This window comes from Camelus ferus, chromosome 20 (genome assembly GCF_009834535.1).
Source record: "Camelus ferus isolate YT-003-E chromosome 20, BCGSAC_Cfer_1.0, whole genome shotgun sequence".
NCBI lineage: Eukaryota > Metazoa > Chordata > Mammalia > Artiodactyla > Camelidae > Camelus > Camelus ferus.
In genome coordinates, this window is record NC_045715.1 from 11,907,231 (window position 1) to 11,931,998 (window position 24,768).

The 24,768-nt window shown below is 38.9% G+C and overlaps 1 protein-coding gene and 1 long non-coding RNA gene across 6 annotated transcripts in view; one reads left to right on the forward strand and one right to left on the reverse strand.

The window, feature by feature from the left end:
* Positions 1 to 727: 727 nt before the first annotated feature.
* LOC116658393 lies at positions 728 to 15,976 on the reverse strand. Its single transcript, XR_004313772.1, has 3 exons — positions 15,873 to 15,976; positions 1,276 to 1,448; positions 728 to 889 (listed from the first exon to the last, which is right to left on the reverse strand). It is a non-coding gene; the product is annotated as an uncharacterized LOC116658393 (long non-coding RNA).
* Positions 15,977 to 23,013: 7,037 nt separating this feature from the next.
* Positions 23,014 to 24,768, forward strand: part of CAP2 (cyclase associated actin cytoskeleton regulatory protein 2) — a 114,985-nt gene continuing 113,230 nt past the window's right edge. For 3 of the 5 annotated variants that reach the window (XR_004313441.1, XR_004313442.1, XR_004313443.1), the window contains exon 1: positions 23,014 to 23,211. The gene's annotated coding sequence lies outside the window, so the exon portion shown is untranslated. The remainder of the gene's footprint in view (positions 23,212 to 24,768) is intronic. The other 2 variants (XM_032462542.1, XM_032462543.1) reach the window with 2 other exon arrangements.

Consider the following 24,768-nt stretch of genomic DNA (forward strand, 5'->3'; position numbering starts at 1 on the left):
GTCATAGAAGGGAGAGAGGCAAGGAAGACTAGGAAGGTTAGTTAATCTTAATAGTGAACCATGGCACTCCTTGCATCCAGAGCAGTCTCCTACAAGGGTTGAGAAATGAGTTTATTTTTTTCTCTTACTCTTTCAAAAAGCTAGAAATAGAAATTGTTGTCAACTCTGACCCTTAAGCTTCCCAGGAAACAGTATTCATAGGAACAAATAGACCCAAAGTGCTACTTATGTGTATAGATAAGGCAATTTTGTTTTAGTTTTATATTTACTAATGCCATAGATGACACTTTCTGTATTACTCTTTACTTGACAGCAAAGTAATGCTTTGCATAAAATGTCCTCGGTCCTGCTCAGTCCTTTTCTGATCCTCCCAATAGTTCTGCTGCTCACCTGTGGGAAGTATAGGGTGGTATTTAAGAGTCAAGCCAGATCCTACCATTTATTCAATCGTTTATTCAATCCCCACCCTGGAAAATGACAAAAATGATACCTGAGAGGACTGCTTTGAAGATTGAGAAAATTGATGTGTGCAAAACATGGTACCTGGGAGGCAGTAGGCATTCAATAAACATTTACTAGCAGTGTAAAGGTCAACAATTGACTCAAAAACTGGTATAGACAAAGGCAATAACTGAGGAACAATTCACTCCAGTTAACACGACTCTTCCCTCTTTCTCACAAAACAGGAAGCAGAGGGGAGCTCTCTGCCTTGAGACAAGGTGGGACGTAGAAGGCAGAGGGGGCAAACCACCCCCAAGTCCCAACCAACAAAAGGAACTAGGAGTTCCTAGAGCATTTGTTAAAGGATCTCCTGAGGCAGTAGTTCTGCAGGGTGGCACATGTATTTCTGATGGCTCTTCAGTATCCTCCAGATGGTCTTTGAACTTCCCTGTAGATTTAAGCACAAATCATACTTTAAGAGAGCACCTCACTGCTGTAAATAAATTCAGGTCTCCCAACCCTGATAAATTATGCTCAGAAAATGGAGGCAACTAGCAGATGCATTTGTTAAATAACTGTCAATTGTCCTTTAAAAATCTTGGAGAATGAAAGACATGCCAAAAGACTAGAGAAGGGAAAAAATTATCCTCATATTTACAAACGGTCTATCCTGTGAATTACCAATTTATGTCTTTTGTAGAGATCCCAGCAAAATTCTAGGGAGCATTATTAAATAAGTAGTTTTTAAGTACTTGGAGGTTAAGGAGAAAGGGCAAAAATTTTAAAGGCCAATGATATTTTAGGGAGGAAAAGAATATATAGAGCAGTTCTTACCAAACTTTAATGACCATGTAAATCACCTGGGAATCTTGCTGGCAGATTCTGATTCAGTGGGTCTCATGGGACTTGAAAGTCTACATTTCTAACAGGCTCCCAGAAGACGCCAATTCTGCTTGTCACAGGGCCACACTTTGCATGTCTAGGCTGTAGAGTCCTATTATATACTCCTGAAAGAAATATAAATTGGAAAAAAGTGTGTAGTATTCATTAGGATATAAAAATGTGCATGTCTTTTAATATAGTAGTTCCATTTCTGGGACTCTATACCGTATGAATTCTTTCTCATTTGTTTGAAGATAAATGAAGCATTGTTTATAAAGGCAAAAATTTGGCCACAACCTTAATGTCCAACAATAGGGGAGTAGTAAATTGTGGTAAACTGAGGACTATCTTGAAGCTATTAAAGACAATGTGTACTGTCACGGAAGATCCTCAGTTACTTTATCAAATGAGATAATATGGAGCAGTATCCACTATATATTTTTAAGGAAGAAATATAAATACATATATCAGTACATATACATGTAAATATATAAGAAAGTATCCAGAAGGATCAATATCAATTTCACAGTGGCTTCCCCTGAGTGGGACTAGACTAGGGGAGTGAAAAGGAAACTTCCACTTTTCAGTCTTTTTCCTTCTATATATTATACACTTTAACAAAGAGAACTAACTCATTTACAACTGTGTGACGTTTTTTAATAGAAAAGCAATAAATGGCCAATGGAAGTCACCATGGGTTCATTAGGAATATGTTTATGAATGATGTCTTAAAACTTCCATTTTTCTCTGCTGCTACTCCTCCTACTGCACACACCTCTTACACCATATGTGTGGGTTTTCCACCCCAAGCAATTCTAACATTAAGTGCCTTGTGTTAGCACAGACCCCACAGGTTACAGGCTCAATTAAATACTTTCCCCCACTTCAAATGCCAGTTGCAAGTCCAGGCCTTCAGTACTTTTGACTTTAAATCAGGGGACCTAAGACCCTCTCCTAAGGTTTAATAATTTTCTAGAACAGCTCATAGAACTCAGGAAAGCAGTTTGCTTACTACTACTGGTTTATTACGAAGGATACAACTCAGGAGCAGGCAGATAGAAGAGATGAGTAGGGCAAGATATGGAGAAGGGCTGCGGGGCTCCCACGATCTCTCTGGGTGCATCACCTTTCCAGCCCCTTGATGAGCTCACCAACCCAGAAATTCTCTGAACCCCATGAGGTAGGATCTTTTATGGAAGCTTTATTATGTAGGAGTGATTGATTAAATCACTGGATCATAAGGATCAGCTCCATCCCTTCTCCTCTCCCTGGAGGTCAGAAGGTGTACTGAAAGTTCCAACACTAATCACCTGGTTGGTTTCCCTGGCAGCCAGCCCACATCCTCACAGGCTTTCCTTAAGTCACCTCATTAACGTAAACCCAGGTGCGGTTGACCTCAGCTTGTTATAAATCACAAAAGACACTCCATCTCCCTTTATTTCTTTGGAGCTTATTTCAGGAATTTCTAATGCTCTAGATGAAGTGGAAAAGCAACAGATGGACAATCTTTAAGACCAGTTATGGGGTTCTAAAAATGTATACTTTAATGACATGAATTAACAATTGACTTTGTGATTTTTAATGTTTAAAAACAAGATGTGATATATCAAACAAGTATTTTTATTCATTTGATCAATTCTATCAAGAATGACAGATAGTGTCTTATGATAGGCACAGGAAGTGTAAGTTCCAGGGGTTTCTGCCTCATTGAATATGGTGCATAATTCTTTATTAAGGGTACCTCCTTAAATTCCAAATCTGAAAGAGATGATGGACATTGAGTCTAGAACAGTCTCATTGAAAATGAAATAGAATTGTGTGCCTGCAGCAGGTAGAATCCTTTGGGTTCAAGCTTAATCTCACCCCAGTGAGGGTGAGTGGAGTGCCTTTGACCTCCTTCACCCTCTGTCCCAATCACAGTCACGCCACGGCACCCAGCATCACGGACGGCTGCTAATCTTTTGAGATACTGGTAGTGGTGGTGCAGCAATGGCTCCACCTTGCTTATACACTCTGACAGTAGTTTTGGGTGACATTTAGGAAACAAAATCCTTCACTCGTAGGAAATGAGGACCAGAGCTGTAGATAAATTTTCTGTCAGCAGAGGAATGTACTCTGTACTATGGCTACCGACTTTACTGACACTAATGTGAGTTTTCCTGCCAAAAGACTTTCATGTTACCCTTACAGAAAACTACTGTGCCATGAATTTATTTTTTAACCATCCTCCCATGAAAAAAATCAAAATTACTATCCCAGTATTTTTATGGCTTAATTTTTGTAGACCATAAAATTGCTACTGTCTGCAATAGTTTTGATTTTGGTGTTGGTGGGCATGCTGTTGTCAAGTTATGAGAAAAAATAAACCTTCAAAGGAAAAAAAAAACCAAATAGACCCATTTTGGAGACTCCTATTGTGTATGGGAGAAGAAGAATTTGTTTCCTTGTGTGTAATGCTGTCATTATAAAAACTGATGGAAGTGGGTAGAAGCATGCTAGCAGTTGATTAACTGGTCTCTGTGAAGAAAAAAAAAACAACACCGACAATGCCAATTTCTATAGTGTACATGCTCCCACCATGATTGATTTCAAGGTACGAGCATTGACCCCAGTGAACTTGGGATTGAGAAGAGATAGGCTAATAGGCTCTGAGGAGTTAAGCAAACCTCTTGAACTGGAAATGGGGGAACAAATTTAGTTGGGTATTTGGAGTAAAAAAAAATGCCTATAACATTTGACACCTTTAGTGAATCTCTCATTGTGAAAGATTTTACAGAGGTATTTAAGGCTGGTTTCGGCCTGGCACATTGAAATAAAGCCGTATTTGTTTCTTTTTCCTGTCCTTTTGCCAACTATTTTGATCAGCTGTCTAAATTTGCTTTCTTACTAAAAAGAATTTTAAGAATAAGAATTGCAGTTATTCCAACATTTATCTTGAGGTCCTTCCCAACATTGTGAAGTTTAATCTTTATTTTTATATCAGAGAAGAAACTTTGATAACAATGAACTATGTGGTTGTAAGAAGAAACATAATTATCTATGTGTAGAGTGATTCATATCCCTGGTAGGGATACCCCTTCTTCCATAAAATATATGCATAGTTTGATCCCATTCAATATAATGAAATCTATTATTATTTCAGGTTGATATTCTTTGATGGAAAAGAAGAGAGTGTCAGAAATTCTTGGCTGAATATGCTAGTATCCATTCCCAGCCCCTCTCCCTTGCTTCCCTGAAAAGGGACTGGAAAATTAAATGAACACTTACCCAGATTTCCTTGTAGCTAAACTGGAAAATTCCATGTTTAACAGGTCTGTCTAACAGGATGTAACTTGAAAACCTACTAAGCGCTTATGGGAGAAAAGGAGCAGACACAACTTTCCTCTTTCCTCTCTCTCGCTTCTTTGAGTTGAATGTAGATTTAATATCTATATCAGTGGCAGGCTAAATTATGAGGCAACTGCCATCATAATGATGGCAAACTGGCAAGGGAAAGAGATTAGATGTATCCTGACAATGTGGTCAAACGATTGAGAGGACTTGGAGTGTATATGTCTAGATGTCTTGTTATAAGAGAAAACACTTCTTTTTATAACTTCATTGAAGTGTAATTTACATGCCATGTAATTCACCTATCATAAGTATACAATTCAAAGGGTTTTAGGAAATTAGTAGAGTTGTGTAGCCATAACAATCCACTACCCTACCCCACCCAAGCTCATTTTCAATCATTCACCATTCCCAGCACTGGCCATAGGCAAACACTGATCAGCTTTCTGACTATACCTTACCTTTTCTGGACATTTCATATAAACTGCAATATGTAGTCTTTTGCATCTGGGTTCTTTCATTTACAATAATGCTTTTGAAGTTTATCCATGCTGTAGCATGTACCAGTATTTTTATTCTTTTTAAATGCCAAATAGTATTCTATTTGTTTATCCATCTGCCTATTGGTTGATAATTGGGTTGTTTTCAGATTGTGGTTTACAAATATTGTGCTGATAAGAATATGTAAGTCTTTTAGTGAACCTGTGTTTTCATTTCTGTTGGCTAGATTCCTAGGAGTACAATATGGGAGTCACATGCTAAGTTATGTCTAACTTTTAGAGATATTGGCGAACTGTTTTCCAAAGTGGCTGTGCCATTTTACATTCCTACTGGCAGTGTATGAGAGTTCCAGTCTCTCCATATCCTTACCAATACTTGATATTGTTGTCTTTTTGATCATGAACATTCTTAGTAGTTGTATAAGGTGTATATAAGGTGGTATCTTACTGTGACTTTAATTTTCATTCCTCTAATGACTAATGATGTTGAGCACTTTCTCATGTGCTTATTAGCCATCCATATGTCTTCTTTGGGAAAATGTCTACTCAAGTCTTTTGTCATTTTTTAATTGAGTTGTTTGTCATTTTATTTTTCAATTATAAGAGTTCTTTATAGATTCTAGATGCATGTACCTTATCAGATATATGATCTGCAAATATTTTTTTAAATCTGTGGCTTGTCTTTTCACTTTCTTAATCTCATTTTTTGTAGCACATGTTTTTAATTTTAATGAAGTCCAACTCATCAATTTTTAAAAATATTTTATGCTCTTAAGTGTCACGTCTGAATTCTTGCTAACCCAAGGGCATGAAAATTTACTCCTATCTGTTTTTTATAGAGGTTTAACCATTTAAATTGTTTTAGGACTCAGATACCTTTGGAGCTAATTTTGAGTGTAGTGTGAAGTAAGATTCTATGTTGGTTATATTATTTATTCCATACATTTCCTTTTTTGCATCTGGATATTCAATGGCCTGTTTATTGAAAAGACTATCCTTTCTCTATTTAATTGTCTTGGCTTCTTTGTTGAAAATCAGTTTACCATACATGTAAGGATTTATTTCTGGACTCTCAGTTCTATTCTTTTGATCTATAACAGGGATGGCAAAGTACAGTCTGTGGGCCAAATCCAGCCCACTACCTTTTTTGTTGTTGTTAATAAAGCTTTATTGAACACAGCCATCTCATGTGTTTACATCTTGTTTGAGCTACTTTTGCACTATGATGGCAGAGTGCCATTGTTTGCAACAGAAACCAAAAAGTCTCAAATATTTACTATATGACACTTTATAAAAATTATTTGCTAACCCTTGATCTATATGCTTATCCATATGTTAATACCATGTTCTTGACCACTGTATCTTTACAATAAGTCATGAAATCAGGTAGTGCAAATCCTCCAACTTTGTTTTTCTTAATCAAAATTGTTTTGGCTATACTAGGCACATTGAATCTCCATATAAATTTTAGGATCAGCTCATCAGTTTCTGAAAGGTAGCATGCTTGGATTTTGATAAGCATTGTGTTAAATCCATAGATCAAAGGATAAATGAGAAACAAATAATAGTTACTATGCACTGAAGATTTTGGAACTGAGAAAATAGGGGCCAGGGATAAGAAAGAGACTTTCCACTGTATGCTTTTTTATTATTTAGACATTTATATGCTTATTAAAAATTAAATTAAAATGTTTTAATTGAGGCCAAATGTTATAAATTGGAAATGAGTGGCAATGACATTAAGCACTGAATACTGCCAGAAGCCTTCCTTTTATTATGTGATGAAAATTTCATTGAATGTAACCATTAATTTTTTCAGAAGCCTAACTTTCTGATTAAAAAAGGAAAAAAATCAAGAACGAACAATGATTGTGAATTAAACAGTCTAAGATCTCTGAGGGCTGACAAATGGACCCCAGACATCAAGCAAGTAGTGAGATAACCATTTCTTATCAACCCTCAGTTCCCTCTCTTCTTTAAGGGCCTCCATAATTATTATGCTGAGATGTAGCTAAGTATTGTATAATGTGATTTCAGGGGTGCAGAAATTCTGTTATTACAATTTTAGGAAGTGTAGAACTCTAAAATTTGTTCTATATAGCCCAAGACACATGTGTCTGCTGAGCATTTGAAATGTGGCTAGTACAAATTGAGCTGTACTGTACATGTAAAATACATACTGCATTTCAAAGATTTAGTACAAATAATAATCTCAATTTTTTTCACAAAAAATTAATTTGATTATATGTTAAAATAATATTTAGGATATATTGGATTAAATAAGTTTTCTAAAACTAAGTTTACCTTTTTTATTATTTAAAGTGTGATTACTAAAAAAATTAAAATTGCATATGTCTCTCAACTTAAATTTCTGTTGGATAGTGCTGCTCTAAAGGCACACTTCTCCTGCTCCTCCAGCTTGTAGGACTGCTGACGACACAACTTGACATACCTATGCCAGCTTTATTCCTTTTAAAGAGAAAGTTAAATTTCAAAATACCAAGAGCTAAAAAACTCCCAGAATGAGAAAATTACATATCTATCACTACAAGTGAATAGATCCATTAAAGTGTCATGTAATTACATTGTTTCACAAGTTTGAAATCATCTCCAGAAATTTCTTTAAAGTAATAAGTAGTTTCTCCAAATAGTTCATTCTAGTTTTTTTTTTAATTACCAATTCACTTTATGCCTCTCTAAAATCTTATTATGTAAAATGAGAATGATGGACTTCCATCATCTTTAGTGTACTTCTTTTATTAAATTTACTTCTGAATATTTTATTGGTTTTGATTCTATTATAAACAGAATTGTTTCCTTAATTTTGTTTTATGATTTTCCATTGCTAGAAATAAAATAGATTTTTTTGCATGTTAATACTATATCCTTCAAGCTTGCTGAACTCATTTATTAGCTCTAATCATTTTTATGTGTATATCTTAGGATTTTTTTATTTGCCTTACTGCTCTGATTATAACCTCCACTATAATATTGAAGAGAAATGACGAGAGCAGACATCTTCATCTCTTTATGATTTTAGAAAGAAAGCTTTCAGTCTTTCACCATTATGATGTTAGCTGTGGTTTCTTCTAGATGCCCTTTACCAAGTTAAGGAAGTTTCCTTCTATTCTGAGTTTGTTGTATGTTTTTTCATAAGGGGAGTTTGATTTAGTCAAATGCTTTTTATATATCTTTGGAGAGAGTTATATGCTTTTTGACCTTTGTTCTATTTATTTGGTGTATTACTTTGATTTTCTTACGTTGAACCAAGCTTGCTTTCCTGGGATAAATCACCCAAGGTTATATATGTGTTGGATACCATTTTTTTTTTTTGGCTGAGGATTTTTGTATCTATATTCACAAGGGATATTGTTCTGTAGTTTTCTTGTTTGGGGGATGTCTTTGTTTGCTGTTTGTGTTAGGGTAATACCGACTTCATAGGGTGAGTTGAGAAGTGTTTTCTCCCCACCCTGTTTTCTGAAGGAGTTTGTGAAGAATTTGTACAATTTGTATTTTGTTGATCTGTGCTTAAACTATTTGATAAAAGTAATCATTGAAGTCACCAGATATTGAACTTAATTTTCAGAGTTCTGAAGATTTTTATTCTGAAAAGTTTTCCAGTGTTCACATTGCTTTTATGGAGGAGAGGACTTTGGGAGGTCCTACTCCACCATTGCCACTGATACTCATTTAATTTTTTATTGTACTATGGAATCAGTTAACCAATGACAAGTGTTTCAATTGGAAACCCACATTTCACATATTAGCTCTAGATTTACTCAAGTTCCTAAAAATATCATCCAAACCTCCTCAGTACTAGGATGACAAATGGACATCCCCTAGATAATGGAGGTTTTCTCAAATGGAAATTTCTTCCTAGATTAAATTTCTTTACTCTTAAAGTGTGATGGCTCTTTGCTAAATTTATTACTTTTGTTACTTTTCATTTGAAAGCAAATTTAAAAACACTTTTAAAACTATAAAACACTAAAAATATGAGATGATATTAATATCACCATTTATTATGTGATAGTCATGTCACCACATTATAGTTACATAGCCTTTGTTGTTTTAAGAAAAATAGAAGAACTTCAGAAGAACTTTCATAATCTGATTATCAACTTAGGGTTACCAGTCAGTGATCCAATCCATGTTTATTAATAAAGCACAGATGTACATTAAAATTTAAATATTCCTGAGTGACAGCATCCATATACATTCACTTAATTTAGGTATCTATATTTCTTCCATTTGTTTGACCTCAGCACTCTGAGTTTTAGTCTTCAACTCTGTGGCTTCCATTGCTGTGAGTCTTCTTCCTGAATAAGACATGAATGGACCAAGTCTCTGAGCTTATTCTCAGTGGGGAAAAAGCATAACAATTCTGGAGAGGAGTTCTGATTCTGAGCTAAGATATCACTGCCTTTTACCTCTCAATTTACCATTCTTTTTTCCTCTTTTCCAAGTTCTTTTTACCACGGTCACCATGTTCGGACAATTCACTAGCCCTGACTCCCTACAGGTTGAATTCTGCCACCTGCTCATCTCACCTTCTACAGTGAATAACTAAAAGTGACCTATTAATTAACAGATCACAGGACTTTTTTTCCATTCCGTCCTCCTCCTCCTTGATTTTCACTAGAAGCATTTTCTTGTGAAGCAATGTGCTCTTTTATCCTTCATTGGGTTGGTTCAGTCTTGGGAATACTTGTGGAACTTTCTCATTCTGGGAGTTGCTCTAAGATACCGTGGACCACTTCTCTCTCCCTTGAAATTACCTCTTTCTTTGGTTTCTATAATGCTGCTCTCTCCTGATTCTTTTTTGTTGTACCTTTGTGTTTACTTTTCCTCTTTGACCTTCCAAACCTGAATGAGGGACTTCCCGAGGTTCAGTCCTCAATTACTTACCTTTTCTCCCTTTATGCTTGAAGAGATCACTGATCCTGGAAATCCACACTTCAGAGATCTTATATGGTGTTATGTTAATTATCATTTCTTAAGCAATAGCTAAGGAACCTCTATTTCTGTCCCAGAACCCTCTCCTGAGCTCAGATGCACACGAACTGCCTATGAGACATGTCCGCTTGTCTGACCGCAGCTTCACTTATCACAAATTCAGCAGATCTAAAAGTCAGCTCATCATCTCAACCTCTCCTCCACTAATCCCACCTCACCCCAAAGACTTCCCTTTAGCATTTCTGTTTCTCTTGTTAGTGTCACAGTTTTCTGAATTCTTCAGATTTCAGAACTGGAAAGAAATTGTTGTTGTTATTTTTAATCTCTCTTGCCATTTGCCCTGTGTACGTAGTCATTTAGCTTTATTGATTCTTTCAGAGTTTATTTCTTTGTTCACCTTTTTTAGTGGATGATTGGCACTGGCTGTTAGAAATTTTAGTGTGCATATTGTTGAACTCAAGAACTATATTTAAAAGATTTTATCATGCAGCTTTACTTGAACACCTGGGAAAAGACTTACACATATAGGCATGTTTATTTCAACATTGTTGAAATAGAAAAAATCTGGAAACAAACTAAATGTCTACCACTCAGTGACTGGTCCTACATGTACCAATATGATAAGATATCTTTTCTGTACATGAAAAAAGCAGGTGGCAAGATTAAATTTATACTATTACTTTATAAAACAAAAAAGGATACACACATACTTATATATGCGTAGTTATTTTTTGTAACTTATTTTCCCCATTAAAAAAATTAAAGTAGAATTTACATACCACAAAATTCACCCTTCTTAGTGTATAGTACTGAGTGTTTTGACAAATGCATACAATTGTGCAGTCACTTCACAATCAAAGTATAGGACAGTTCTGACACTCAAAGAAACCCTCCCTCTGCTACTTTGTAGTCCACCCCAACCCTCACCCTCAATCCCTGACATTCATTGATGGGTTTTTGCCCCATATAGTTTGACCTTTACAGAATGTTATAAAAATGGAATTATATAGTATACAGTCTTTTGAATCTGATTTCAAGCTAGCGTAGCATATTTAGATTTATCCCTTTTTGTTAAGTTTGTCAGTCATTTTTTCCTTTTATTGATCTGTAGTATCTCATTTCAGAGATAGATTACAGTTTGTTTATTCATTCTACAGTTGCAGAACATTTGGGTTGTTTCCAGATTTGGGCAATTATGAATAAAGCTTGTATAAACATTCATGCATAGGTTTTTGTGAAAACATAAGTCTTTGTTTCACTTGGGTGAATAGTACTGATGGGTCGGACATACTAAGTGTGTGTGTTTAAGTATGTAAGAAATTACCACACTTTTTTCTAAAGTGGCTGTGCCATTTTGCTTTCCCGTGGCCAGTCGATGGGGGTTCTAGTTGCACTACATCTTTGCCAGGACTTAGTATTGTCAGTTTTTTATTTTTATTATTTTAGCCCTTTAAAAGAGTGATATTTCACTGTGGTTTTGATTTACATTTTCTTACTGGCTGATATTGAAAATCTTGACTTGTGTTTGTTTATGTATAGGAACTTTTGAGAAATACACACACACACTCACATCCACACTTAATGATGATTGTGTACAGTGCCACATGGGAAGGATTTGTAGTAGCTGGAGGTGGGAAAGGACTTTCACATTTCATATTCTACCCATTATGTACTATTTAAATTTTGTCAAGAGTATATTTGTTTGGGCTCATGCAGGCACCTCTTGCCTAGAGCAGCATACCTATTAAACTTGCCTAAAGTCTTTTTAAAAATGTATATTTGTTTGAACTTTTTAACAAGTTAATTTAAAGTTTTTTCTCTCCTTTATATAAAACCATCTCTTTGCTTTATTAATCCTCTAATAGGGCTCCACATGTAAAATACACAGATAATAGATTATCCAAAAAACTACAGTGTAATCCCAGGACACAAAGGGAAGTTATACCCAGATCTGTTTAAAAAAAAAAAAATCTCTCTCTGCCATCTCTTCTTTTTAATTCCCCGAGTTCAGACCTCACCATAGCATAAAAATTGATGTTCATTTTGTACAATTTTAAAAAAGATTATTTTGATGACTTTAATAAGAAAATAAGAAATCAGTGTCATATGCTCAACACATACATGTCAAGTGAAGAAATAAAGTTTAGAAGGGAAGTGATGTGGAATTTTTATTTCAAAGTTGAGTCTTCACCACAGTGAGTTGCCACTACACACCTCCTACAATATCTAAAATTGGAAAGACTTAACATACCAAGTGTTGGTGAGGATATGGAACAACTGGAACTCTCATTTGCATTTACATGGGAACGTAAAAGTTACAACCAATTTGGAAAATATCTTGGTAGTTTCATAATACCTATCCCATATAACCCTGGCATTCTACTCCTAGGTATTTACTTGAGATAAAGGGAAGCATATGTTCATGCAAAGGCTTATATTGTAGATGTTCATAGCAGCTTTATTTTTAATGACCTCAAACTGGAAACAAGCCATTAGTCTAAGCCAACATGTGAATGGATAAACAAATTGAAGAATATCAATAAAATGGGACACTACTGAACAATAAAAAGAGATGAACATGAGTGAATCTCCAAATAATTATGCTGAGTGAAGAAAGACCGACCAAGAATACATGTATTCCACAATGTGTGGTTCCACTTACATAAAATTCTAAACTTTGCAGATGAGTCAACAATGACAGCAGATCAGTGGGTGTCTAGGAATGGGAGAAGGGGCGTGGATGGGCAAGAAAGTGGGATTGCAGAGAAGTCACAGGAAGCTCTTGGGGGTGACAGATATGTTCATTATCTTAATTGTGGTAGTGGTTCTGTAGATATTTATACAGATGTCAAAACTTATCAAATTATCTAGTTTATGTAAGTGTAATTTAATTCAATCATCCATCAATAAAAGCTGTTAAACTTAAAAAAGAATGAAACAAGGCCTTTTGCAGCAACATGGATGGATTTAGAGATTATCATTCTAGGTGAAGTAAATCAGACAGAGAAAGGTGAATATCATATTATATCACTTCTATGTGGAATCTAAAAAAAAATGATACAAACGAACTTATTTACAAACGGAAACAGACCCACAGACATAGGAAACTAACTTATGGTTACTAAAGTGGAAAGGTGGGGGGAGGATAAATTAGGAGTTTGGGATTAACAGATACACAGTACTATATACAAAACAGATAAACAACAAAGTCCTACTGGATAGCCCAGGAAACTATATTTAATATCTTGTAATAACCTATAATGGAAAGGAATCTGGAAAAGAATGTGTGTGTGTGTGTGTGTGTGTGTGTGTGTGTGTATGTGTGTGTGTGTATACACACATGTACGTATATGTGACTGAATCACTATGCTGTACACCTGAAACTAACACAACATTGTAAATCAACTATACTTCTATAAAAATAAATAAATGTTTGGAAGCTGCTAAAAAAGAGTTGAATCCTCACAATATCTGAAAAGTGTTTGACTTTCCTATCACATAAATATATTACATAAATAAGATGCTGTGCTGTTAAATTTAAATGGTAGGCTTGTAGTTTTTAAAACGTAGAGGCCTTAGATGATGGTGATGAGGATGAGGAAAGAGTGTCAGGGATGGGTTGTTTAAGTGGTAAGAACCCTTTTCTTCTCTCAACTCTTTTTCTCCTATATCCTATTGGACAGCCAAATGTTATCCTGTCCAAAACAGTAGTTCATATGGCTGTTGAGCCCTTTTACTATGTCTAGTGAGGAGCTGAACTGTCCACATTAATTAATTAAAATTATAATAGACACCTGTGTCTAGTGGCTACCATATTGGACAGAACAACTTTTGAATACTTGTTGCTAGAAATTGGTTTCATCTTCATTCTTTCCCTGTCTGATTGCTATTTTAATTTTTCAACCCTCACCAAAGGGTGACTGATAAAGATGAATCCTGGCAGTGGTGGTGGAGACTTCTGCTCTGGGAGAGGGAGTGAGTGGGGAGGGGGAGGGAAGCACATCTGAACTTTCCTGATCACACTTAGATGAACACCTCCATCGTTAAAGAAAGTTCTTTCGGACAGCACTGCTCTCTAGAGGGTTGCTGAAGGTGTCTGAACATGACAGGTTTGAACTAACGTGCAAAATGAAATTTGCTGTCTGCTTACTTCCAAAGCCAGGAACTGGAAGAGTTACCACACTGTGCTGGCTGCCTGTCTTAAAATGCACAGAGCAAATGCTACAATGAATCAGCCATCATCAGGCGGGCTCAGAATACAGCCTAGTCATCATTGCTCCGACACCAGGGCATGATGAGATCTGGGACCTTAGCACCAGGGCTGGATTTTATGTGGCTAGTTGAAAAACTATCTACAGAATATACTCTTACATAATGAATAAACTTCCCTCACTGATAAATGCCAATTTTCCAGTGGACCATGGAAAATTGGCTATTTTTGGCCGCACAGTGGGAGGCCATGGAGCTCCTACTTGTGCTTTGAAGAACCCTGGAAAAAGCAAATCTGTGTCAGCATTTACTCCATTTTGCAACCAGTTCTCTGTCTTTGGGTAGGGTAGGAGGGCAAACATCTCTCCATGATTTGAAATCCGATCAAAATGAATGACAAGCTTATGCTGCTGCTGTTCTTAGTAAGTTTTATTCAGGTTAGACATGATCTGGGAGAGGTTGAGCAAACATTTCAGATAGACAGCTACTTCCTGGCATCAATTGTTTTTAGATTACAAGCGGGTGATGATTATAGGTACTTTTCTTTGCAATCTTTTTTAATGACCACATCAGACTTCGTGCAGAATTCCTGAATACAGGAAACATCAGGCACTAGACTCTTCTGAGTTATAGAAGTTAGAATAAAGAAAAATACAGTTACTAGATTTTAAAATACTGGTTTTAATGATACTGAAATAGTTTGTGTATTTGAAACATCTAAATAAATGTACATAACAAGAAAACGTGTAACACAAGAAAAGTTCAAGTGCATACTTATGATTGTAGAAGACATATCAAACATGTTTGAGTGGCAGCACACAATTATTCAGACTTTTCTGTAGTTACTTTTTAGAAAGTTGTGGGTTGACTGGCCTTATTTTACAGGTCTCTGACACTTTTTATGAGGTTGTAGTAAATCATTCAGGGCTTGTCAGAGATCAAATTTTGTTGAAGGAAAATGAATTTTCATTGCTACATCTGTGAGAAGTAAGAAATTAATCACTTTTTCCCCCCTGAAGTCAACTTAGAGTTAAGTACCACCCCCTCCTCCGCCGGCATCCTCTCCCTCCTCATCATGTGAGCAAACGGAACTATAAACCGTCCTCCACTCTGGGCTGCAAAATGCTCTCCCTTCCGTTTATCACCCTCTCCCCGCAGGTATTTGCAGAGGTTACATTGATTTTATTTTGTACAGTAATATTTCATCACCACTAGGAGAAATCCACAAAATTATAGTTAAGATACTTACTAAAATTTCAAAAGTGTAGAATTTCACCCATTAATGCTTTTATTATTCTTAAAATGTGAAATAAAAAATGTAGCCCTTCTAGGCTCTTTCCGTTTGGATTCAGGACTGCTTTCAGGAAGACCTGCCACATGGTCATGGGTGGTGGACTTGGAGGTTTTTATTCCAGCCAGGCCCTGGTTCCATGCCCCCAGGATGCCTGCAGCCCAGCCAGCCAGCCAGCCCTGGCACCAGGGGCTGGTCCTGGGGCTGATCCTGGCTCTGGCTCTGTCTGTCCTCTCTGCCCTACACAGAGCCCCAGGCCTTACCTGCTGCCTCTTCCAGGGCCTCCCTCCATGCATGCACAGCCAGGTGGATCCATGAGTACCTTTGTCTTTCTCCTCTCAGTCACACACCTCCTGTTTCCCCAGCCTCCAGCCCTACTGATCCTTGAAAAGCAGAAGCATGGGAAAAGAGCCAGTGCTAAGCAAGTTCCCAGCTCCTCAGTCAGAGCCTCCTCCTGTCCTCCCACTACTGATCCACTAACTATTAACAGATTCAGCAGTACCCAAGTAATTTCTGAAATGACATAAAGTGAACAATGCATGTTCCCTCTCTATCATATAAAACCCAGCTGCCAATGGTCCACGTGAGATATTCAACAGAACAGTTATGCCAAAGCAAGAAGAATCACAACAACAACAACAAAAGGCAGAGTCTTTACAGACTTGCTTCAGGGAACACAGGTGGATGCAGGCAGAGTTACCTCGTTAGGACTACCACCAGAAGCCTGGATGGTGTAAATCAAAAGCGTGCACATGCACGCTCTTTGCTTAATGCAGGACTTTCCCTCTGTATGATCAAGTTCTTGGGTTGGCAGCTGAGAAAGCCACTGACAGCTGGGGAGTTATTTTCTCCTTTGGTCACAAGATGATGGAGATAATCTCAGATGGGAAGTGTGGGGGAGAGGAGGAGGAGGAGACAAATGCTTGCTGCTCTGACCAGGACTGGGTAAGAAGGCTCATAGTTCTTCCTTTCACATAGATCAGACACCTAAATAACTCATGAGTCTATCCCTTAACGTTTGATGAGAAACAACTGGACACATCAGCAAAACTCTTGAGGTGTCATAAAGGAGGACCAAGGCTTAAACCAGCCTTTATTTTCTTTTTTTAAAAAGGATCATTACAAAATACTTAATCTGGGTTGCATTGTTCCCAAAGAGCTGAGGAATCCATAAAACTCAACAGAATACTATTTTCCAAGTAGGGGATCTAGCGAGGAAAATTATTTGAAGTGAATCCTTCCTATTTCGTTGATGACTGTTGAACTCAAACAGGCAGAAACTTGGACATCTAGAGCTGACCATTGTGAAATGTTTTCAGTGCTCTGACTAGGCATAGACCTGACTGGAGGGAGTTCTTGTTTTGGAATTTTCCACGTGCTGTCTTAGAGATTCCATGAAATTGCAGATCAACCCACTCTTTATTTTATATGTATTAAACATACTCTGTATTTAATATATGCCATATATATAATACATATATACAATATTAAATTTTTAACAGACCACTGATTATAATATTTACTGTTTTAAATTGTTTTGAACAATGGAAGTTTCTTCTAGACAATGCATGTTTTCCAGATTTTTCCCTAACTAGATGGCATGTTTCACAATAATCAGTTCCATCGATACCTATCGAGAGCCTTCTGTGTGCCAGCAGGATGGATATCTTGTTGGCATTTCTGTCCCTTAAAAGGGGGTTGTTAATTCTGGCTAAATTCTAGGTAGACTTTTCCACATCTTTCAGTCTTTCTTCTCTGTCATTAGCCAGCCCACCTCACAGCAACAGTGTATGAACATTACTTCTGCCGTGATCAAATGACAGAGGCAAGTGTGTTCCGCTTAATAAACGTACTCTTATTTTTCACATTGAAATCTAATTCTCTATTCTAGTTGCACATTTTGACTTCACTTTTAACTTATAACTACAAAATATATCATATAGGAAATATCAAAAGAAATGAAAGAACATACAGATACTAGTGTGTCATGTTAGGATGATGTGTTTATTTTTGTTCTATATTTTCATCCTTTTTAAGATACCCATTCAAATGAAAGATAAATAATCTTGCCTTCCTACTCATAAACTCTTGTTTAATTATTGGTCTCAGGCAATTCACTTTCTCAAGCCTTCTTTATACTCAGAAGAATTAAATACCGTGTTGGCCCCTTTTTCTGTACCTTTTCTGGGTTTAAATTGGCTGCCAGATCTCTTCAATTCTCTTGGATAATCTCTTCCCTATAGACTGTCTCTAAACTTTTGAATCTGGCTCTTATTAATTCTGTTTTATTAATATTGTTTATTATTATAATTATTGATTAATTATAACTAATTATAATTAATTCAATTACTTCTCTTATTCTGTTTTCAAAGTCCTTATCTCATTTCTTTCCAATAATTAGAATTTTAAAAATATTTATTAAACACTGTGGGCAATAGTTTAATTTTCTGTACTATTTCAGACACACTTGTCTATTCCTCTGAACTCTGACTTTAAATCTGGATCTGTTTCAGTAAGCAAACCAACGAAACTGCTAACTGACGCTGATTGCATGTCATGTTCTGTCCTTGGTTAGGGCCACTGGGTACAGCTGTGCAGGTGTGCCTGGCACGGGGGCACCTTGCCAACAGGTGAATGGAGGCTAATTGTCAACACAAGCTGAGAGGAAGAGACTATGGGCAGCCCTTTCTTAAGCATTACATAATGATGTAAAATAAATTTGTGATATGTATGGTCCTGCTTTAAGGCACTTGAAGATAGATAAAGGAGACTTAGAAAACAGAAAACAGGAAAAACATTTTAAGAGAGTAATTTCTTTATAATTTAATGAATAAACTGTAAATTTATTCAAATTTAAAGGTATTCATTCAGAAGGAAGAGATGAATGTGGACTGGATTATTTAGGTATAGCTCCAACAGATGAGCGGAATATAAAAAGAATCCTTAGGTTTAAGACCAGCAGTCTTACCTATTTCTAGTTACATAAAATTTTCATGCAAGGACAGCCTTATCCACAAAGTGAGTTATTAGGGACATCCCCTGTGGTTTGAGTGGTGTCCACCAGACCTCTTCATCTTCTCAAATGCCTCTGAACCTTATTTACCCCATCCCCTCCAGTGTGTAGGATTAGTGAGTTACCCCTCTAAGGTGTGGCCATCACAGATGCCCTTAAAAAAAAAAAGAAGATATTCCCCAAAGGGTGAACATAACAAACATGATCTGCCTGGATGATTCTGTTCAGTGAGGCTGATTGCACCTCTGTTCTGGAGAACCAGAGCCTGTGTTCACCTGAGCCTGAGATGCTGGCTTTGCAGAAGGACTTGGAAAGAAATGGCAGGAAGGAACCATGTCTCTGTTTTGTACTTCTGTAACATCATTGATATCTTGATCAATTGCTAGACATAGATGACTCTGAAAAAATATGATAAAAGCTGTGGTTCATCTGCTCAGAGAAATGCACAAAACCTAAACCATTACAGAAGATTCATGGAGCTCACAGACTCCTGAAGCCTGTCTGGGATCTGAGGTTAACAATCTCTGTTCACTGAACAAATAAAAAGTGTCATTCTTAACGTCTGCGGTGCTGAGGGAAACTGGCATTGCTCACCTTGGCTTTCTTCTATTTATAGTTCCTCCACTTGCTTCTGTGCTCATCTTTCCCACCCACCTCCCACTTGTGGGTGAACAGAACCATCAAAATAATAACTAAGAATCCTCACCTTGGGAAAAAGAGGGCTGTGTGCTGCTACCTCCGATTTGTTTCCATGCGCTAGAACTGTGTAACCAAGAACAAGGTGCGGCCAAAGGAGACTGGGGCTGTGTGTTGTGGAGGGCAGGTGGGCGATGGAGGTGGTGTTGCAAAGGTTATGCACTGTGGCCAGTTCTGCCTTACTTGGTAGCTGCTCCGTCTAGGGAAAGCTCAGTGTAACTCTTTCATAGCAGGGAAAATCAGACCACACAGCATAGTATCAAAGAGCCCTCTCTCTTATAGTTGCTGAGTCAGGACATATGAAAGTAAGTAAGAAAGAAATCTTTACTAAGAACCTTCACATGGCAAAAGTTTGGAATATTCTAAATTTCAGAGTCTTTGGCTTCTCCAGCACAAGCTTCCAGGTGCTCCAGTGGAGAGGACAAAGGTCAGGAAGCAGGAGTTGGGCTACCCTGGTTCCCTCTTTGAGAAGAAAATGTAAATAACTTATTCCCATGGTAAGTGCTCAGGAAGTCTTAGCTGTGACTGTAACTGCTCTGTTTGCCTAGGTTGTGGCATTCTCAGTACTGACAATGTGTGGATCAACTGCTGGTATAATTGCCATTGATAACTCTCCACCTGGGAGTTACTAAAATGAAATGCAAACTCTCATGGGACATTGGTAACATGTTCCTCAAAACTCTTTTAACTCCTGAGAAGGCAAGTTTGTAGAGGCATGTCATCATTATCCTTTCCTCGTCATGGGCTGGGAAAAGCTCCAAAAAAGAACACTGTGTCCATTGGGTGTTTTCCATTCTCTGACCAGAAAAGGGGAAAGGGGACTCAAGTAAAATAGCCAGGGGGCAATACTCTGGTCTTAGCATCTCAGCAGCCATGAGGGTCAGCCTCCTGCGTGTCAGATTGATCTGCAGGTGCGCTCGGACCTCAGGAGCAGATTCTAGGAGATGATCATGGAAGCCTGGATTTCACCAGATTCTTGTAAGAGCTTTACAGAGTATGAGTATTGAGATCCTGAGTCACCTACCCTGTGTCAAGATTCTTGCAAAGCCCCTTCATATAAAAATAGTCAATTTAAAAGTTTTACAGTATAAAAAGAAAGACAGAACCACAGAGACATTCCAACAGTGGACTCCCTTCTTCCCCATGTGTCTACTGTGTTATCCACTTTGTGGTGCAGCCCTGGCTGGCGGCAACTGGAGTGTTCTCCAGAGGGACAAAACCAGTGGAGAGGAGGAGTCTCAGCTGCAATGTCTACCTGGGAGGCCCCAGGTAGAATGAGATGAGAATATGGTTAGCTCTGCTGAGACATTAATTCAAAGAAACTCTAAGGAAAAGATGTAGAAGTTGACATGGCTCTGGCCTCCTTGTACAGCAGATAACAAGATTATCTGCTAAGGAGAAGGCGAGGTTGGGTTGGAATCTAGAGGTCTGAAAAGATTTAGACAAGCCCAGCGTCTGTCCTCTTCTTTCCAACTCTACCACCTTCAGGGCTAATCCTACAAGAGAAAAATGTATCCATAAATATGTACTCACTGACCTTTCTGTGTCAGCCTTAGGAAATAGTCTCGAACCTTTAAACAGACACGACCCCTGCTTTCTTGGAACTTTCCAGGCTAGTTGGAAAATACAGACAATAAATGTTAGTTGTGAGGAAGAAGAGTTCACTGGGGGTAGCTCCATCGAGGGACCCACCACATAGCAGGTGGAAGCTATGCGAGGTGGAATCAGTTAAGGGGATAGTTCAGGCACCAGGTTAAGAGCCTTTACTTTCCCCTCCAAACTAGTGAATTATTTCTGAGACAGTTTCCCTGACTCCTATCTCTTTCCAATCCCAGACAGCACCACCAAATTAACTGTTGTTGTCATGACTCTGATCCAAAGCTGTTAATAACCCCCCAGTGCTTGCCCCTTGGGTTTCAAACAATGTAGGCTCAGATCGAAGGCCTCCACCAGCTGAGTATCCTTTCTTCCTAGACCTGAGCCCCACAGCTCTCCATTTCTGCTACGCTCACTGACTGTCCATACATACCCCATCCTTTATCACCTCTCCACTTCTGTTGCTGCTGTCATTTCCTCGTGAATGTCCTTCCCCCACTGCCTATTCTTACTGTCTTATTTCTGCTTGAAGGCTCAGCTCTTCCTTCCACCAGGAGGCATCCTCTGGTCCCCAGCACCAGAAGCAACCCCCTCTCTTCTGCACATCCCCGAACTTTGTCCATACGTCTCTTAGGACATTTTTTATAGTCTTCTTATACTCTGGTCATTTTTATACTCTTCATCTTCTCACTGTATTATAAACCTCAGGGGGGGATTTGTGCCTTATTCACTTTTGTACTCCATAATCCTTTATACTCCAATGCGAAATATGCTTTGCTAAAATAAATGCTCTATTAATGATTATTGAAGTTAATGCTAGAGGAAAAAAATCGTATTAGATTGGATGTTTGGAAGTTTCCTGTAAACCTGTAAAAATTGGTTCTTAAGGGTGTATTTTTGCATTCCTGGGACATAAGTGTCCTTATATATATATATATGTAGATGTATAGATAGATATATATTTCATCCATTCATTCATTCATTCTTCAGTATAAGTATATTGAATACTTACCAAATGCAAGGCATGTGCATAGTAGGGGTAGCACTGGCTCTGGATATGTGCAATGCGTGCATTCATTTAGCAATGTCATTAATGACATAAACAGTGTCATTTTATTTCCCTTCTTTCCAGACAAAGGGGAGCAAAGAGGCACTCCTTATCACCACTGGTGGACAAGGGCAATGTGTGATAGGAAAAACTTTCATTTAAGTTGTGACCTGAGGGGTCAGAATAAGCCTTGGAATGCACAGAACCAAATTAGATGCAATTTTAACATCGACAGAGAATGTTGGCTTTTTAGACACTGATCCGAGTTTGTTTAGAAATTTTGTTTTAAGAAGTATCAGTTACTCCCCTTCCCTTTTCTCTCTTGTCTGTAATTATTTTCCTAGCATTCATTCAATGAAGAGCTTCAAGTGTACTTTTTAGATTGAAATTAATAACAATTGAACATCAACATTTTCCTTCTAATGGTGTTAACAAAAAAGTAAAAATCTCCATTTTGTAATTATAATCAGTATATAAAGGGGAATGGCCACAAATACATACATAAAAGTAAATTGGTTTGGGGGTACATTTGTTTTTAAATATTCAGGCAATTTACTTTCTTTTAAAGATGTTATGTATGTAAAATACACTTTAAAAACATTTAAAAACGTTTAAAATGTTGTTACAAAATATGAGTGCATCTGAACTTGATATCTAGCTAAAGCAGCTCTTGTCCACCTCCCTCTCCAGCCAGGACCTTTATCCCTATCCTGGGGTTGGGGAACACACAGGCATGCCTCTTGCTTCCTAAGGATCCATCATTTCTCTGCAGAAGTCTTTGAGGAGCCAATCTATCTGTGGCTCCTTCAGCCAGGAGCCTCTCGGATCTTTCCAGACTTCTTTGCAATGCTGCCTGATGCGGTGAATTCATTTCTTTCAGAGCCTGGCGCTTGGCAGGCTCCCTTTCTCTTCCTCTGCCTCCCTCATCTCCCTCTCTTTTCTCCCACGGCTCATCTGCCCCTCCCCTCCTCCATCCCCCTCTCCTCTCTGCTCCCCTTTATTTCCACTCCCCACCCGCGGAGCCTGGCTCTCCTCCCTTCCTCCCTCTCCCTCTCTCTCCCCCTCGGCTTGTCTGTATTTGGAGCTCCCGGAAGCCGCCGGCCACTCTCCCCAGGAGCAGCGTGACTTGACACGGACTCCTACTCTCGGGGGGAGGAGGCGGAGGGGAGGAGGGCCGGCGGGAGGAGGGCGCGAGTGGCCGAACCCGGCGTGGCATTGCCGGGCACCAGACCCCAGGACCCCCAAGCAGGTAATCCGGGGCGGCCGGGCCGGGCGAGGGTGGGGAGGGGCCGGCGTGCAGGTGCGGGGGGCGCCCCGCGCTCGGAAGTTGCGCTCGGTGGGTGGGGTGCAGAGAGAGGGGCCGGGGCGCAGGGCGCGAGGAATAAAGGCGGCGCGGGCGCCTGTGCGGCCAGGATGCCGGGGACGCGGGCGAGAGCGGGGGCCTGGGCGCCGGGGACCGGGCGCGGGCGAGCGCCCCATCTGGGTCAGCGCAGCGGCGCTCCCTGCCCCCGCCGCCTGCCCCGCTCGTGGCGCCGGGGCGCCCGGAAGGCGGGGGTGCAGGCGGTGCGCGGGCGCGGAGCGGCCACGGGGCTGGACCTGCGGCCCTGGGCCTCGCTGCTGCGCGCCAGGCCCGGCTAGTTCCGGGGGTGCTCGCCCGCTCGGCTCTAAGCCTCACGGGGGCCCGGGGTCCGGGGAGCCGTCACTGGGCTGGATCTAACCCTAGCCAGAAAGTGCTGGAAAGAAGCAGACCTGGCTTCTCTGCAGAACCTGACGAGGCCACGAGTCACTTTGAAAAAAACGTAAAGGCCACTGAGGCATTGAGGGACAGCTCCAGAGAGGGCACCTCACCGCTGGGTCGCTGTCTCCTTGGGTAGAGGGTTGTTTGTGGAAGTAGCAGACGACCTTTCTGTACTGCCATGGGAGTGGGGTCTGGCATCACAAATAGGCTGCAAGTTTTGGCAATACTTGAATTGATACAGTCTCTAAAGTGAGTCAGTATGAGTGGCTGCATTTAGGATACTGAAGTAGGATTAGACCCAAACAGCCAAAGTGGGCGTGAACACAGCAAAAAAGGTCAAGAACCTTTGACTTATATAGCCATGGGAACGCAGAAGCTTACGGGACTTAAAGCACCAAAGTTTACCAGAATTGTTTGGAGGTATTATTTCTTTACTGCTTCTTTTGGTTTAAGGACTATCTTAGAATTCTTGGTAAAATATCTAAGCCCGTTTAATTGTGGAGTGGTCTTTGGAGAAATTGTTCTTATAGTTATTAGAGTCTGATTAGACTGTAAGCCTCTTGAGGGCAGGATGGGGTTTTGGGTAGTTGTTACTGCGCCCAGGAGTATTTGACTCACAGCATGCAATGAGCAGGTGATAAAAGTTTGTTAAAATGATTCACCCGATAGTTTTGAGTAATGGCTAGATCATGACTTTTTAAAGATACTACACTATTTTACTCTGTGATCCCCAAATCTAAAAATCCTTAATAAAATTAGAATTGAGATATCATATTTATTAAAGAGAAGAAATTGACTGTGAGAAATCATAAGAGTGACTGTCAAGGTGGGCTTGGCTAATAGGAAATAGATTTTGCTGCTAATTGTAGGAGTGAGAAGTAATTTACCATGTTGATATAAGGGAAGGTTTGGCAAGCTTTTTGAGTAAAGGGCTGGATAGTAAACCTGTAGGCTTTGCTGACTGTGTAATCTCTGTAGTAACTATTCATCCTGTGCTGTTACAGCTTAAAAGCAGCCGTAGACAATGCCCAAAGGGATGGTATGGCCGTATTTCACTTTACTCACAGT